Consider the following 17,669-nt stretch of genomic DNA (forward strand, 5'->3'; position numbering starts at 1 on the left):
ATTAAAAATAATTAAGTATCTAGTTCGCACATGAAACTCTAGATGGCGCTGTCTGATAGGTCCTTTACATGCAATCTGCAGGCAATGAGATAGCTTGATCAACATTTAAATAATATGGTTCAGTGTTTGCTTTAAGCTGGTCCAGCAGTGGACTACTAGAATTCCTTTGAAATCCTCCACCTCCTCCAGTTCCACCTGTCTAGATGTGCTATTGAATGTATATATGCAGCAGTTGCACACAGCAGCAGCATATCTTACAAGCTCACTGGCTTGCTAGCAGATCTAGCCCACCAAAGCAGAATACATTAACATCATATCCATGCTTAACCTGTTCCGAGAGTTGCCATGAATGGATTCTTTTTTTTTTTTTTTTTTTTTTTTTTTTTCAATAAATAAATTAGTAAAATGTTATGGCAATCTACTCAAAAAAAAAAAAAAAATTCAAGAATTCTATTGTATTAAGAGGGTTGTATCACCCTTTCATTTTTAACATTATGCTCCCCAGAAAAATATGAAAATAAGTTTTAATTCAGAAATTAAAGACGTGATCATCGTAGTAGTGGTGTTTGCAAGTCATTGCAAGTATGAACAATATTTTTATTTTTAACAAAAAAAATGTATCATGTTATTGACCCACATACTGATAAAAATACATGAGGACTGTACAAGCCATTTTAGCTTCAATGTTCTGGTTCAATACCATTACAAACCTTCCTCATATGTGGCGAGTGATAAAATAATACCTGAAATCAAAATGAAGGACTTGTCATCTGACAGGAAATAATAATAAAACCTGCATTGAGAATATTCAAAATGCCAGGTGACAGGACAGTCAGAGCTTTCGTCTACTGTGTCATCTGTGTCACCGCCATGTCACTTCCTGTCTTCTATCGAGTGAATAGTTGATGGGTGCACATGGTGATTTGAGCTCCGACACAACCCTCTTTACTGTTGTTGGACAAAAAGACAAGCCAAGATGATTTCCAACAGACCAGCCCAGTCAGTTCCAATAAAGCCTGACAGCAGCTGTCAGACACTCTAATGCATGCTCTTTCAACACTCTCCGAGTGATAAAACATCGCCTCAGATTGTGTACCCTGATAAAAGTTCCCTCCGCTCACCCTGTAGGAACACAAGGATATCTTTGATGTAGAGACACCAGGGATGCTGCGTTCCCAAGCTACTATGGGCGTCTGAGAAAGCAATGAGGGCCCTGTACTGGCCTTTTCTCTCCTTGAAGATTTGTAAATAAAATATCAAGGCATGGAGAATCCTGAAACAATCCTGCTTCAGCCGCAGCGGCATGCACCGGAGTGTGCGGCGCAGCTCAGGAGAGAGATGCATGATTGAACTCCAGAGGTGCTTGGCATGGGCGTTAATGAGATGGGAGTGGGAGCGTTTTCTTCTCTGCCCTAAACATGGCAGCCTTGAAACTGGCCCCGACCGGGCCCCATCCGTGCCGGAGAAAGGTACTCGGACTAATCTGCTTCATTTTCTGCCTCTTTAACCGAGACCAATGTATTTAAACGGCTGCTCCTTTGACAGATGCTCAGTTCAAATTATTCCTAACTGGAAATTTGCTGGAGCAAAATTAAATATCCTTCAGGCCAGGCCGCCTTAAGAGAACGCTCAACATCAAAAGGGCGAACACTTCAAAAACTAAAACTAATGACCCCAGCACACCTCCAGGGAGTGTCGTTCCAGCCTCAGATCCTGGCCAGCTAAGATTTCAGCCTTTAAATGAAGATTTTAACTGTTCCCTTGACTCTGGTCTTTAACACAGAATACAGAATAAGAAACTGACACTACGTTTTACCACCTTCCGTCAGTCCCAGAACAGAAACGAGGCTCTAATCTGATGCATCTATTCATGACTGATTTTCACTTTGTCAGTCCGACCATTATCACCTCCGCACACCCATGGTGTGGAATCGCACCACCATGGCAAAGCCCAAGGTTTGCCGTGGGTGACTACCATCCCAAAGGGTGTTCAACTTTTTTAAATTCCTCTAAATATGAGGCTCCATCCCCACCGTGAGGCCAGAGGAAGCAAGGCAAAGAGAGAGGATGAATGTGAGAAGGGGAAAGAAGGGTAACAACAGCTGGCAACATTCATCTCAGCTCCCTGATCAGAGCCGACAGGAGTCATTAAGTCATAAAAACCACAGAAACTCCCACTCTCCAGATGAGCAAAAGGAGAACAGAACAGCCACTCGGAGTAGAGAGGGAGGTCCGTGTCGGCCCCACTTTTCCCTGTGAGAGCCTTGTACTAGGGGTTCAGGGTATTGAGCGAGACATATCTAAAGCATGGGTGAATTTATGCATCTGGGCAAAAGCTGAAAAACCCCAAACATCAAGCATCAACAGCCATCACTGTCTTAGGAAATCTTTGTTCTTAATTAATGTCTTAGGAAATAATGTGTGTTTTGAAATAAAATCTGCGGGTTGCAATGAGATACAATTTACACACTACTAAATATTTTTGCATTGCACCGTTAAACTTAGTTGAAACACAATTCTACATTTAAACTGAATAATTACAGAAGCCTCCGACAAAGAGTAACGGTTAGCAGATTAATTGAAATACATCAATAAGCTCTTGTTTTACCTGACAGACTTCAATCTTTTAGTCATATATGTTGACATTTGTACTTTGTTTACATTTAAAGAGAGAACATCATATGAATAAATTACTTTGCTAGCGGCTGTTCAAAACAAACCCAACCTAAACAGCTCAACTCTGTGTACATCAGTCCATGTTGTGCATGTTAAATAAAATGAAAAATGTTTACTGTTAGTTACATGACCAAGAACCAAGGATAAACTGAAATAAACTTGAATCTTCTGTTCGCATATTTGAAGGCTGCTTTGGATCATTGAGAATAAACATCATATATGGTGACTACGCATTACTTTACAGAGAGCTTATGACCTACTAGCTACGCTCAGTCTTAAGAACAAGTGCATCCAAAATGCATCGATCGTGTTACGGGGGGTTGTTCCCCTTCATTAGAAATCGCGATCGCGGTCCAGGGGGTTGTCCCCCTCCGTACAGATTGCGTTCTTCATTTCTCTCTATAAATTGCGTTCTGCGTTCCTCTCGGTAAATTGCGTTCCAGGGGGTCTGTCTCGGTAGAAATCACGTTCCCCTTGGTAGAAATCGTGTTTCTCCCTCGGGGGGCCCCCATCCATCGTGGGCCCTTAGAATCGTCCTAACCTCTTACAGTGCCCCTGGTTATAAGACAAAAAAATTTTAAAGGCTGCATCATCTGCCGCTTTTGAAAAATAGCGATTAATCACATCAGAAATTCAGAAAAGCTCCAAAATGCCTTTCACATTTTCTGACATAATAATCCATAAATACTTCAAAATCTGAATCCAAGGAACTCAGGCAAGTATTAAGATAACATGCGTGGCACAGCATGCCAGAACCGCCTCTGAACTCGCTATAAAGAGCAACCTATGCATATTAGTGAGATGTTGAAACATTGAGAGTGAAATGAACCGACAGTGAATGGTGTGCCATGCTTTTTTAAAATCTGATCAATGAGGTGTTTTGATCTTTCTGAAAGGCAGTATTCGGTTTCTTCAAGCAGTGGGGTTAAACAAAAAGCAAATGTTAAGCCCCGATCCTCTGAAGTTGTGCCGGCCTTTGAGAGCCAATACCCAGCTCCTCTCACCCAGACTAACCCACCATTTTACAAGTCAAATCAAATGCCTTCTCAAATCAGGGCACATAATTTGTGACATTTATGGCAGTTTTTTTTTTTTTTTTTTTTTTCCTGTTATAGCATCATAGATAAAGTCAATCCATGAAGACAAAATAGTTCACTGAATATCAAATCCCACACCTGTTTCTTTTGAGTAAACAGGCAAAAAAGACCAAGATTTGTGTTTGTGGAGAGGTTTCCAAGTGCCGAGTGCTAGTGCCCTCAGGAACATGGGGAGAAACAGTGAAAGTGCTCCAGAAGAGCTTCTGACCTTTCAATCCCTCACTGTGATTTTTCCACGTGTGTCATCCACCTTCCACTCTTCTTTGTGCAAGGCGATGTCAGGCATAAAAGAGCTTTGATAGATTTAAGACTTATTCTAGCACCAACTGCTTAACCAGGGCATGAACTACACCGCTAACCAGGATTTAGACAGCAAACTTCTGCCTCTTAAAGGCTTTGTTAAGCCAGCAATTCACATGAAATATTGTCCTCCAAATTGTTGGGGAAAATAAAAACAAGTTGCATATTTTTAACATTTTTAAAAAAGGTAAATAGATAAAAATAAAAAATAAAAAATAAAAAATATACTTTCAAAATGAAATAATTCAAAGCATGTTAGGCTGCAAGGCTACATTTTACATTTTAAATAAATATATTACTATATTTTATATATATATATATATATATATATATATATATATATATATATATATAAGTGTGTGTGTGTGTGTGTGTGTGTGTGTGTGTGTGTGTGCATTTACATATATTTATTATACTATTCTTTCTATTTTTTGACAATTCAATTATATTCTTGTCTGGCAAAGTAATAAAGTCTTTTAATTATGTTTGTGGACTATCAAAACTACTTTGGGGGCTTTTTTTATCAACTATAGATAGGCTATATGTGCAAACAATTTGATTAATTAATCAGCATGTGATTAATTTGATAAAATATGTTAATCAATGATTGTGAAAATGATAATCAGCTGTTTTAATATTTATAATTTATTTAATGTTAATATTGTTTATTAGGTTATTGTCCAAATATTTAATATATATAAATGATATAAAATTTGGTGATGAACAATCTATCCAGTCAAAAATCTCAAATAAGAGATGCATATATCATGAAGAAATATAAATTCTGAGTAAGATATTAATATTATGGTTTTTGCTATTTAGTACGCTTTCATGGTATGCCTACAGAGGCAACGATGATGGCCATTTAAGGAAACTTTTTTTTTTCCTTGTGGAATGTGGAGAAAACAGCGGGACAGAGAGGAGGATAGATGTAAACCTGTGAGTGTTGACCCGGAACAGTCTTCTCCTGCCCTGCAAGCACAGCAAGGTCTACCGTTAGAAGAATAAACTCTCAGTCCTGTTAGCCGCTCGGCTGCATGGATTTAATTTTCACCATCTGTTGCCTTCATGCCTCCATGCTTTCCATTTCTGCCGCACATTCTTCACAAATTCAGTAGCTTCCTTCTTCTACATTTGTAAATGTTGTTGACTGTGGAAAGGGTCCATGTTTACTTTGAATCCCTGGCCATCTCAAGGCCTCCTCTAATCACCCACAGCTGTTCACTTCTCCTTTGCTTTCCTTGGCCCATCTCTTCAAACACACAGACTATATTTTCAATGTAAATTTTAGATTTGTGACAGACTAAATAAAAAGTCAGATTGTTATTGGAAGCAACATGTCCTAGAGTAATAATGATATTTCATGTTTTTTCGGGACATTTTCTTCCCTGGCATCTATCCAGAATAGAATGGCAGCTGTGCACCAGTCTGAGAAGTATTATTGTGGTGAACTCACAGGGCAGATAACAGAGATGTTATTCTTTTTCATAGCCTATACTTATACATACATATATCAGTGTTATTATTGTTAGTTAAAACTAAAACTACTGAAAATCATTTTTGGTAACTGAACGTAAACTGAAATGAAATCAAATACAAATGTTAAATTAAAAAAAAAAATTAACTTAAATAACTTTAAAAAAATGAAATAGAATGGAAATTAGTAGAAATGCCTTGGTAACTAACTGAGATAAGTTGAGGTTGAAGTACACTGTACTATGTATGTATATATATATGGAGTATGTTTCACAAGAAAACACTATAAATTCAGCCATTTCTATGAAAAAAAAAATCACATTTAATTCAGTGTGTTAATTGACACTTTTTTATAGTTGTTTGTGAACTTTTACACCATTTTAGTGTATTAAACAATTACAATTACTAAAAATTAAAGCTATGTAGAATTTGTTTTTAAATAAAGTAATATAAAAGAAGTGTACCACAAAGAAGTGTACCACAAAATTAGTAAAAAAAAAAAAAAAAAGGTAAAATTATTTTTATAAAAGTGTTGAACGCTATTTATATTCAACTGTTCAGTAAAGTTTAATAAGGAACTTATGTTTTGCAATAACTAACAACATTGTCAGTTACATTGTGTATTTTAGCTCTGCAAACTAAAATTTTCCCAAACAATTATGCATTGCACATACCTGAGCAACATAGCGGTTTCATTCCTAAATGAATTGTGTTTTTGAACGAATCAGTTGAGTGGCTCAGTAACTTATCACCACTTACTGGCGTAATTATGTAACTTGCATGGAAAATCCAAACCAAATTCAAAGACTGACAGCCTAATTTATACATATATTTCTTTCTATTAACTAAACTCCTATTAAAAAGAGATATGGAACAGATAAAGTGTCTTCATCATTCAAAATAGGTTGGCAGAAACCACAAAAAATATGGTTAGTGGTGATAAAAAAATATTATATTTTATATAAGTTTTGTGTGTTTTCTTTTGAGGGGGATTTTTTTTTATGTGTAATCTAAATATAGTTTTATCTCAGAGAAAACATGTTGTGATTTCTCCAAATAATCTTAATAATGACAATATTTAATGATTTAGACAATATCTCTGGCTATTGTCAATACATGATATCGTCTTTAAACGCACCCCATCGTCTTATTGTGTATGGAAAGCCGTTAGGGACAAAACATGCGGTACTAACGCGTTAACACGTGATTTATGCAATAGCACGCAATCGCATGTTAACACGTTAGTACCACATGTTTTGGCCCTAACGGCCTTCCATACGCGATAAGACGATGGGGTGCGTTTAAATGTATAATATCATATAATATAATTTAAAATATCGTGTATGGACAATAGCCAGAGATATTGTCGTAATCATTAAATATAGTCATTATTAAGAGTATTTGGCATCTCCAATTAATGTAGGTCTGTTACATTCTGGCTATTAGGTTACTTTTAAATTAATATCACAAGAAATTTTCTCTGCAATAATTTCATAGCGCATCATCGCATAACTGACGCACTGTGATAATAATAAAAAGATTAGGCTATTAGTTTAGGCTACTCCTCACTGACAATGTTTTAAGACAGGTCTATTATAGTCTACAATGAATTATAAGGCCTGGAGCCTAAATAAAATTGTTAACACTTTACTCATCAATGAAACTTAAGAGCAGCTTTATTTTAAGCACTGACTTTCAAAAACAACCGGTTCAACGCGAAATACATTCGTCTCATTGTTTTCGCTATGTTCGGGCCACAAGAGAAACATTAAGGAAATAAATTATAACAGTTAGGCTGTATATCAAATTATGAAACAGTATTAATATTAAATTAGGTTTAATAGGTTAAAAATGCAGACACTGTTTCAACTTTCATATATAGGCCTATATATATATATATATATATTTATATATATATATATATATATATCAGATCATCTCAAGTATTGTATGTTTGTATGATTTTGTATTTTAGACTTCTGAATAATAGGTTTATCCTCTCATGTAGGACGTTTTTAGAGAGGGACCGAGCAAAGAGACCAAGGAAATGAGAAAGAGAGAGAGGCAGAGAGATTGAAAGGACGAGAACAAATCGTATAAAGAGTTGTCTGTTCTTCTTCCTGCCTGAGGACCTCGTCTGCTCTCACCTGCTCTGTTTGGCAGCAAGTGGAAAAGCAAATTTTACACAGTCTGGGACACAAATTGGCATTCTGAACCACAGTGATTCCTTGAGTGTAATCTAATTAAAGCACACAGCCAGTGGGGTAACGGCAAGAAAAAAATATCAGTGCATTAAAAAGTTCAATGGATAGAGAGACATAAAAGTGTCTGGCACTCTTCTCCAAAGCCATCGTCAAGTTCGTCTGTAACTTTACAGCTCTTACCAAGAATGACAAGCAGTGGATAGTCTGGTACATTAAGGCAACAAGAAGCCCAGACCAAAAGTAGTCAAGGATATAGAGGGTCTGTATAGTAACTGCATTGCAATTTCTGTAACCGTACACCCGTTTACAACACTGCTGGTTACAAATCCACCCAACATGAAACTTCCAATGTTATTTAATTGCCTTTAAACGTCACATAACAGTTTAAACAAGCATAGGGTGCTTTGGTTTTCCATCATCCAAGAAAAAGGGATGCATAAAATCCTTTCTCCAGCTTTGAGAGCCATTGTAACTCTATAACTCGATGCAACATCTTGAGTTGAGGGAGGATCAGTCGAGTTTTACGCTAATCCCTGACATTATCCTCGGAGATCTGAAATATGAGCGTAACGTGTCTTTTTGAGAGTGGGGGGAGATCATCTCAGCTGTGGTAAGGTTTAATGTTATCACACTTAAAATTCTTTAGTTCATCCAGCAATAATGTTTACCACAGAAACAGTTGAACAAAACACCCTTGGGTTGATTCATCCAAACCTGGGGACACTGAACTGTACAAAGAATATTTAAGCACCGTGTAAGACTGGGGGTAACCATCAGTAAAGAGGTTGTGAACAGATCAGAGCTTTTTTTTACTGGTTTTGCTTCAGGACCAGGATTTTGCATTGGACATCAAGTGGTGACACAACACACTTTTTTCAAGGATAAAGGGATGTGACGCAACCTGCACATCTTAGCATTTGGATTATTTGACTGCTTTTCTATTTGACCGTTGTATTTCTGCCAAGAATCAAACACTTTTGATTGCACAAATGACATAGCACCAACAACAACAACAAAAAGATATGGAAAATGTTTATTTTATTTTACAATGCATGACAATATGGTTAGCTGCAGTTTTATATATATGCATTTTGCATTGCTTTCTCCTGCTATCTCCAACGCTATCTTCATCAGAACAGACGTTCTGTGAATCCTTTTAAAAAAAGATATGTATTTTAATTAAATTTTATTTTATTTTAAACTATTTTATATTATTTTTACAGTGCGTGACAAATGTTAGTTGGATTTTCATATTTGCATTTTGAATTGTTTTTCTCCAAACATATCAGGACAGACCTGCTGTGAATCCTTTTAAAGTTATTTATTTATTCATTCATTCATTCATTCATTCTCAATGCATGGCAATATGGTTAGTTACTTTTTCTTTCATTGATTTTTTTTTTATTTTTTAAATGTTATTTATTTATTTAGTTTACTTTTTCATTATTAAGATATACCATGTATGAAACACAGCAATGCATGGAGTTGTGTTTTGTTGCTTTTTGTTTTTTATTATTTTAAATGTGTTTAACACAGTTAGATAGTCTGTGAGGGCCTTCAGGCCAGGTCCTCCACATCACAGTGGGGTGCTCTTCATTTTATACTGTCTGTAAACTAAATCAAACAAGACCCCACTGCAGCCCGTGTCCCAGATCACTCCTGTGAGGGAGAAAAAGAGAGATTGAATTAGTTGAGAACAGGTTGGAAATTGTCTAAAAACAAGTCTTTATTAATTGATAATCTGCCCTGTAATTATAATTTGTGTGAAAAGGAATAAAGGTTGGTGTTTTACTGCCACTAGTGTTAATTTCAACTGGAAACTGCAGTGAATTATATGTATAGGTACATTTTTGGAGCATTGTACAAGAAACACATTTTTTTCAATGAGCCTTTGCTGCCTAATGACCTGATTCAGGTTTCCTGAATGTTTGTAAACAAAAAGTGATCGGGTTTCACTTTATTTTTAGTTTCATGCTACTCGGTTTTTAGCTTCTTCTTTTTTTCTATTATATCAGTTTCAGGAAGACTGAGCCTCATAAGGTTAAAAAAAGCAAAAAAAAAAAAAAAAAAAAGCTTCTTTCATAAAGCGAGGCAATGCCAATCTACTGTCATGCCAGCGAGGACAAACAGAGGCCCTGTGGGATTTTTGTAACAATAGCAATACATCACTGCTCCAATTAGCCCTGTTACATGCTCAATTAAGCTGTTCACATGCATCATCTGTGCCAAATATCTGTCAACACACGTACACGGATAAAAAACACACATAATGAGTTTAAAACATTACATTAGCACACATTATGACAGCATTCTGTACGACAATATTTATGGTAGTGTCACAGTGCTCTTCAGTGACAATAAAAAGGTCCAGAATTCTCTGCTATGTTTAGACTCTAGGCAACATTACAGGTCTTTAATTGAAGAAAAATAGAAAAATAAGATTGATAAGCATTCAACAAGGATATGATGCAGTCTTAGATATCAATATATCAGCCTTCAGTTTGCATTCTATAAGAAATCTAATCCTCCTAATTAATCTTTATCCTGATTTGCATAGGCGAGCACACTGCTCACTCTTATGATAGAAAAAGTGACATATTCTTAATTCAAGAAGCCTCCCCCACTCTGCTAATATGTCACGGTGCATTCCCAAGGACCCAAATGAGACAGAATGAATCTGAGCGTAGATGTGGCCGCTGGGTTTCCCTCCTTGCCATTCTCTTTACTTCCCACTCGGCTTTGGGTTTTTATTAATTTTATTTAATTATCCTAAAAAGCTCTTTTTACACCATAGCAGAGGCGCTCCACTCCCCCAGTATGAGCTATGTAATTTAATAAAGCTCCATTAAAGGGAGGATTTGATTAAAAAATTAAGCTGCCACGATCACCCCTCCCCCCACCCCCACTTAGGATGAGATCCAATATTTCACATTATGAATATGTCGAGTAGAAATTATCACCGCAGGACAAATTAAAACATTTCACGGGACCTCCACGATGACAAGCGCAGGAGACGAATGTATAGAAAGTTAAAGAAAGGGAAAATGAAGTGTGAACTTCTTCCTTTATCTCAGGTGTTCCGCCTTTTTTCCACTCTTGTCTTTCCCATCATGCTCCATGTTCAAATCTCTTCTCATAATTCCCCATTTTCCACTTCCTCCTGACCGAGTGCGAATCAAATAACTCAAATGGAAGTCTCTCGGCCGCATATGACGACACTGCCCTGCAATTTCACAAGGACCCGAGCAAAGTCCGTGCTGCGACTTTCTGGCTTCACTTTGGAAAAAATTCCTGTTGCCTAATTGTTTATACATAGTGTAGCGACCCTTTGAAATCCCATCTGCCCCGCCGTCCAGCCAGAACAAGCACGCTGTGTGTACGCACAAAGACTCCCTGATAAAGAAAACGTGCGAGCTGTCGATCGCCATCGGTCACGAGCGAGATGGTAGGATTTCCAAAAAAAGCATAAAAGCATTTTGGCAATACAGTTTTGGAGGAGAAACATAATCTGTGCAATTAATGCCTGAAAATTATAGCCTGGATCTAGGAGTGGTTTGAAGCATAAGTTATTGATTTTGAAATGAAAACCTGTACTCTTCAAGGTTAAATCCAGTCTACCCTCATTACGGCTCTGTCCTTGAGAGGACCCACATTAGGGGCCGCAGCAAGGAGGAGAGAGGGGCTGCTTTAATGAAGGTGAATTTAATGGGATTTAATGTAGCTGGGGGCAATGGAGCAGCAGAGATAGGGTTTTAACAAAGAGCCGGGGAGCAGGGGTACAGCCCAGAGAGCAGCCACTTTCCATTCTTTTTATTTATTTCGCCATTCAGCCAGATGGGATGAAAGCACACCATGTCTTAGTTGTAAGTGGGTCCCGCGAGTCAGCACTTACTCTTTGCTCTGGAGTCAAGCCGGCAAAAAAGAAACCCGGCTTTTCCACCCCTGTCATCTACACAGCCTATTGTACAGACCAATATAACATGATACGATTTTTTTCCCCCAATCTGTTCCACACACCTAACCCCTTCAACCTGAGCCGAGGACGATGGGACGTAACACACCGTGCCGTCCAAGTCTCTGACGGTACATTCCAAAATTCTTCTTGAAGAATGCATTTAAATGATTTACGAGCCACTGATGTGAAAGACACACTCATTTTGCAAACGCTCAGCACGTCTTGGCTCCGTCAGAGCTGTGGAATAATTGTTTTTATTGTACGACCAAGTTTAATTTCCATTCCATGCAATCCATTGTCTGCTGCAGCATAGCGTAACCATTGAGCTCTGTCTTTCTTTATTTCTTTCCTCTTTCATTCTTTCTTTGACAATGTCAGACAGTTTTAATCACACATATCATGCATTATCTTTGACCAGGGGTTATACCATTGTTAGTTTAGAAGCATTGATATACTATTATAGTTATAGGTAATATTTTAAACTAGATTTTCATGTTTTTTTGTTTGTTACCGTTTATTTCTTTATTTAAACATGTCTATACATTTTTTAGATTGTAGTTTTTGTTTTTAGTATTTCAAGCTCCAAAAAAAAAAAAAATTAAATCTTATATAAATGTAATTTTTTTCAAGTAATGAAAAATGTTTTCTGGTTATGGGTTTTATTTTTATATGTTCTGTTTTCATTTTAATTTTGGATAAAGGTTTTGTAATTTTGTTTTGGTTGTTTTTCTAATTTTTAATTTTTTTATATATCTATATACTTTTTTATTAGGTTTTAGTTTTGTAGTTTATTTACAACTATACTTGGCAACTATAGCTGAAATTAGAAAAAAAGTGTTTTGTTTGTTTGTTTGTTTGTTTGTTGTTAAATTTAAAGTAAAGAAAATGTTTTTATGGTTATAGATTTCATTTTTATACTTTTTCATTTTAATTTTATATAATGTTTTAGTAATTTTGTTGTGTGCTTTTGTGTGCTTTTTTAAGTTTTTTTCTTTTGTGTTTATAATGATGCATAAACATGTCTATATAAATATTATGATGTTTTAGTTTTTTGTTTTAGTTTATTTATCTTGAATAATTTAAGTACTTTGTCTTAAACTAAACAAACATTAGATTTTGCTTGGGCAACTAGCTATAATTAAAGTTTTTTTTTTTTTTTTTTTTTTTTTTTTTTTTTTTTAATGGTTTTAGATTTAGTTAGTGATAATAACCCAGGGTTGTACTCATGCCTCCGACTGCTTTCACAAAAGATCCCAGACAAATGGCAATTCAAGGAGTTGTCAACTTTCAGACCTGCTTCCATTATTAATTGTGTGTAGCTTGCATAACAACTGTTGAGGCCCCATCGGACGAGTCAAGCTGCACACTATAGCGCTGAGGTCACATCTCTCTCAGCCGTGCCCTCTGCTTCTCATGTGCTTGATGAAAACAATGTGTGTTCTCTGCAAATAACATTAAACAGTCCGCTTCTACAATGCCCCATAAATATGCCCAAATCTTGAAAACCAAAAATAATTACTTTCATACCTTGTACTGAGGCCGTCCCACAGATTCATTTCTCTTCTCAACCCCCCCAACTCCACACACTTTTCTCTTTCTAGCCTTACAAATCAGCCTCTGTTGTAAATGGAGAGTTGGGATGCTTTAAAGAGCACAAACAACACATTAATTAGAAGTGTCAGCGCATTGAAATTGATCATTGTTTTCTCGGTAAAGTTTCATAATAATAATAATACCAGTAACCCATTACACATCACTTGTACTTTACCATGCCTGGCAGACAGTCTAGTCTAAAAATGAATAACAGTCCATCTCAAACTTATTTTACTCACTTTCCCTTTGAGAAAAACTCCTGAGATGAGTTCAACCAACGTGCTTATGTTGAATAATACCTCTCCGCATTTTAATCAGCAAAACACACTGTTGATGCATTGCTTCACGCGCGTTCTACCAACCTCAGAGGGGCTGCTCAAAACTTTAGAGGAAAACAAGCACTCTGTTGCTAAGAGGTCAAACTCAGGGTATATAATTAAAGACATACACCTAGCCAAGTGGTGGGTACGTGAGAGGCATAATTAATGTACAGGCATGCGCTTCCAACTCACTGATCCTCTGCCAAGTTCACCATCTGTGGACATGATGCTCCAGCCAAGGGCACTGCCGTAATGATGGACAGGCCAAGACGTCCTGCAAGACTCACCTTGCTCTTTAAACATCTGCAGAGCAACAGGGATATCCACACGATAAGGAAACCCCAAGTGTCAAAGGTCACCGAGCATCTTAAATGTGAATAGAGTAGGAATGGAGTTTGAGCCCCTGTGAGCAATTTAAAACTATTTCCTTTCACTCTTAAAAATTAAGGTTCGTTATTTGCATTGAAGGGTCCATGATCATCAACGGAACCTTTCCATTGTGCAAAAGCTTCTTTATAGTGGAAAAAAAAAGTTCTTTAGGTTTTTAGAAAGTTTTAGAAAAAAGTGGTTGCTTTAAAATCTGTTCATTGAAAGCTTCTTCTGTTGCATCACAACATGAATTCATGTACTGTACACAATGTATTTTTAGGAAATGGTTATGGTTAGGTTTAGAGGTACAGTAGGAGTGGGATTAGCAATCTAAAAAAAAAGAATGCTATATTGTTACTAAAATGGTAATTTTCCTGCATCTTCATTCTTTTTATACTCTATAAAATGGTTACATTTACGTCTAGTGGTAGGTTTAAGGGATTTATAAATCAAATTCATTTTTGATAAAAGTGCATCGATACAAATATCTTTAGGATATATAATATTTGTCAATATTTTACATTGTTTAGCTGTGAATACATAATGTTCACGGTTTAAATGTTTCATTATGCTAATTGTAATTGTCCTAATTGTATGTTTCAGCATCAATCAAAATATATTACAAAACTGCTATGTTTTGTGCCTGTAAATGTTACATGCTACATGTAAACAATGAGATCAGGCTGTAAAATAAAAAAATAAAAAAATAAATAAAATAAAATAAAATAAAATAAAATAAAATAAAATAAAATAAAATAAAATAAAATAAAATAAAAAATAGCATTGATCTGGTTACACTTTATATTATATAGTCTAGTGTCGGTGACAATCAAAATAAAGTGTAAGCAAGTATTAAGCAGACAGTCTACTAATACTCTAACGTCTGCTAGTTGACATGTAGTTGCAAAGTTACTTATAGTTAGTAGAATGTCTAAAGTAGACTTCTTTGTAAACTTTTTTTCTTTCATAAGAAATCATCAAGTGTCATTTTAACTAATTGAATATATAAAATAAAGAGAAATAAGAAAATTGAACTTTTTCATCACATGGAGGTGCTTGAACCCAGTCCCCCTGCTCGCAGACATGAGTAACCCCATCAAAAAAGTCAACATTAATTGAAAAGAAATTAGGAAACCTTGTCAAACCCAGTTAATTTTTATACTTACTAAACGACAGTGATCACAATAAAACAAGCTGCATTGTTCGCACATCTGCATTTTCCATTTAATCCTTGACTTTCATTGGAGCTGTCTGTAATCCCTCAAACATGACTAATGGGAAACATTAAGTACAAGTTCGGGAACAAGTGGTTTTAATTAAAAGCTGCTTCGCAGAGGCCTTGAATGGCTGGAGTTTTTTATAATTCTTCAGAGGAGCCAGCATGTGTTTTTCCTTTTATTAGCAGTTATGGACATACTCGGTCAGCACAAGGTGTTGCACATTTTCTGCAGAAACTTAAAAGCAAAGCACTGCTATCTAAACCACATTTCTCTTCGACAACGGCTTTCAAGTTTTGGAGAGTGACTAAATAGTAAAGAATGACTGAAGGGGAGAGCTGATGTAAACGGTGGTGTAAATGGAACGAAGATGGCACAGAGTTCAAATAGCCATGTTTAGAAAATACAACATCTTGTGGGCAAAACGAAATAAATGGTTAAAACATGCTGAGTGGCACATCGGATGGATACGGGAGGAAAAAAAGAAATAAAACAAAAAATTCAATTTTATAGCTTCCGACAGAGGAAATAGTTAGGGATCTCCGCTGGAATCTTCATGGGAAACATTCATGACCTTGTGCTGACAGCAGTTTGTTCCACCCACATGTAGTGAACTCAAGTTTATAAGAGTTAATGAACACTACTGCCATACCGATTTTTAGTATGAGTGTGTGACACTTTGACCTCACATTTTAAAGCAGGGTAGTCTACTGCATATGGGTGTAATCACACAACCACATCCATATAGATCATGACCTATATACGGCGTGTCATGGCCTTAAAATCCAACAGAATGCATATGAAAGAGTATCGTCTTTAACTCTATTCTCTGGAGACATCATTTGATTGTGCTGGATTCGGCTGTGAACGTGTTTTATGTTGATAACTGCATCCTATTTTGTTTTATGTTTAAAATACATTCAACAAACCTTTTTTATTGTACACATACTTTACCCATATACTGTAAGAGATGAAAAAATATTCATAGTTATATTATAGTACATATATACTATATATCTTATATTATCTCTTACATATATATAAAAGATATATACAGGGATGATTGATATATACAGAGATGATTGTTTTGATATATATATATATATGTATATATATAAAATAAAACAATAAATAAATTAAAAACTGAATAAATTGTTATATATCTATAGGTATTTTACACACACACACATATATATATATATATATATATATATATATATATATATATATAATATATATATATATATATATATATATATATATATATATATATATATATACAGGTACTTATATTTTAATCCTGCACCTCATGAGTTCAGAAATGCAGTGAGATGTATTATTATTTTACAGTGATAAGAATGATGCATTATTATTATTTTTATTATTATTATTATTATTATTATTATTTAACAATAATATAATCATGTATATTATATTATTATTATTATATTGTTATACAACATAATAATTCTATAAAAATACACAATTATATAAAATGCTAAAATATATAAAAATGAATTATAAATTAATAATTTATATTATATTATATTATATTATATTATATTATATTATATTATATTATATTATATTATATTATATTATATTATATTATATTATATTATATAGAATGAATGACTGTGTACACACATTTACAAAATAATGTAAAAAATAATATAGTAGTGTATAAGGAAGAATTGATGTCAGCAATTACAAATTATCTTATGAACCTTTGCTTTGCACTACAGCGCATCATCTATGGCTGTACTTATGGTTCATTCTGTAAAATCTCTGCTGAAAGTCTCATGCAATCAAATGTAATTACTTCAGTCACATGTTATTTCTTTGAATCATATCGGTCCACTGATGTATGCAGGTCTTTTCTTCATGCGAGTGATGGCACTGCCGTCCATATTACGCATTTGTCCATCTGCCCAGAATCTTTCCCTTGTGTCCACTTAGAAATGGTGGACAGTGCTCAATGCTCAGCGAGCTCGTCTGCATCTGAAGATGTCTGGAAAAGCCATCGGTCCGAGCCCGTTTTTGGAGTATGTGCTCTGAACTGCCTCCCGGACTTGGCGGTGTCCATGACAGGTCCTCTCCTGGTGAGCTTGCTCCCATGATGAATGGCCACCTTTCTATTCTTTATTGCTCCACTAAATCATACAACTGCCATGTGTTTATAACCCATTTTTGCTGCTTTTTTATCCCCCCTCCATTTTTTGGAATTAAACTACAGACATCTTCTTTTTTCTAATAAGGAACATACAGGTCTAAGAGACTTTTTGCATGATGTTTGCAGGCTTCTAATTCACAAATGCAGATTCTCTTCTACTAGCATCCAATAAGCATGTGCTCACATTCATGGTTGGGATTGCTGTGGATATTAGAGGACTTCAAAACATGATCGGTCTGAAAAATCTGCAGCTTCATTACTGAAATGGTAGCAAATGGAAAGCACAAAA

The sequence above is a fragment of the Cyprinus carpio genome, chromosome B7 (genome assembly GCF_018340385.1).
Source record: "Cyprinus carpio isolate SPL01 chromosome B7, ASM1834038v1, whole genome shotgun sequence".
Taxonomy (NCBI): Eukaryota; Metazoa; Chordata; class Actinopteri; order Cypriniformes; family Cyprinidae; genus Cyprinus; species Cyprinus carpio.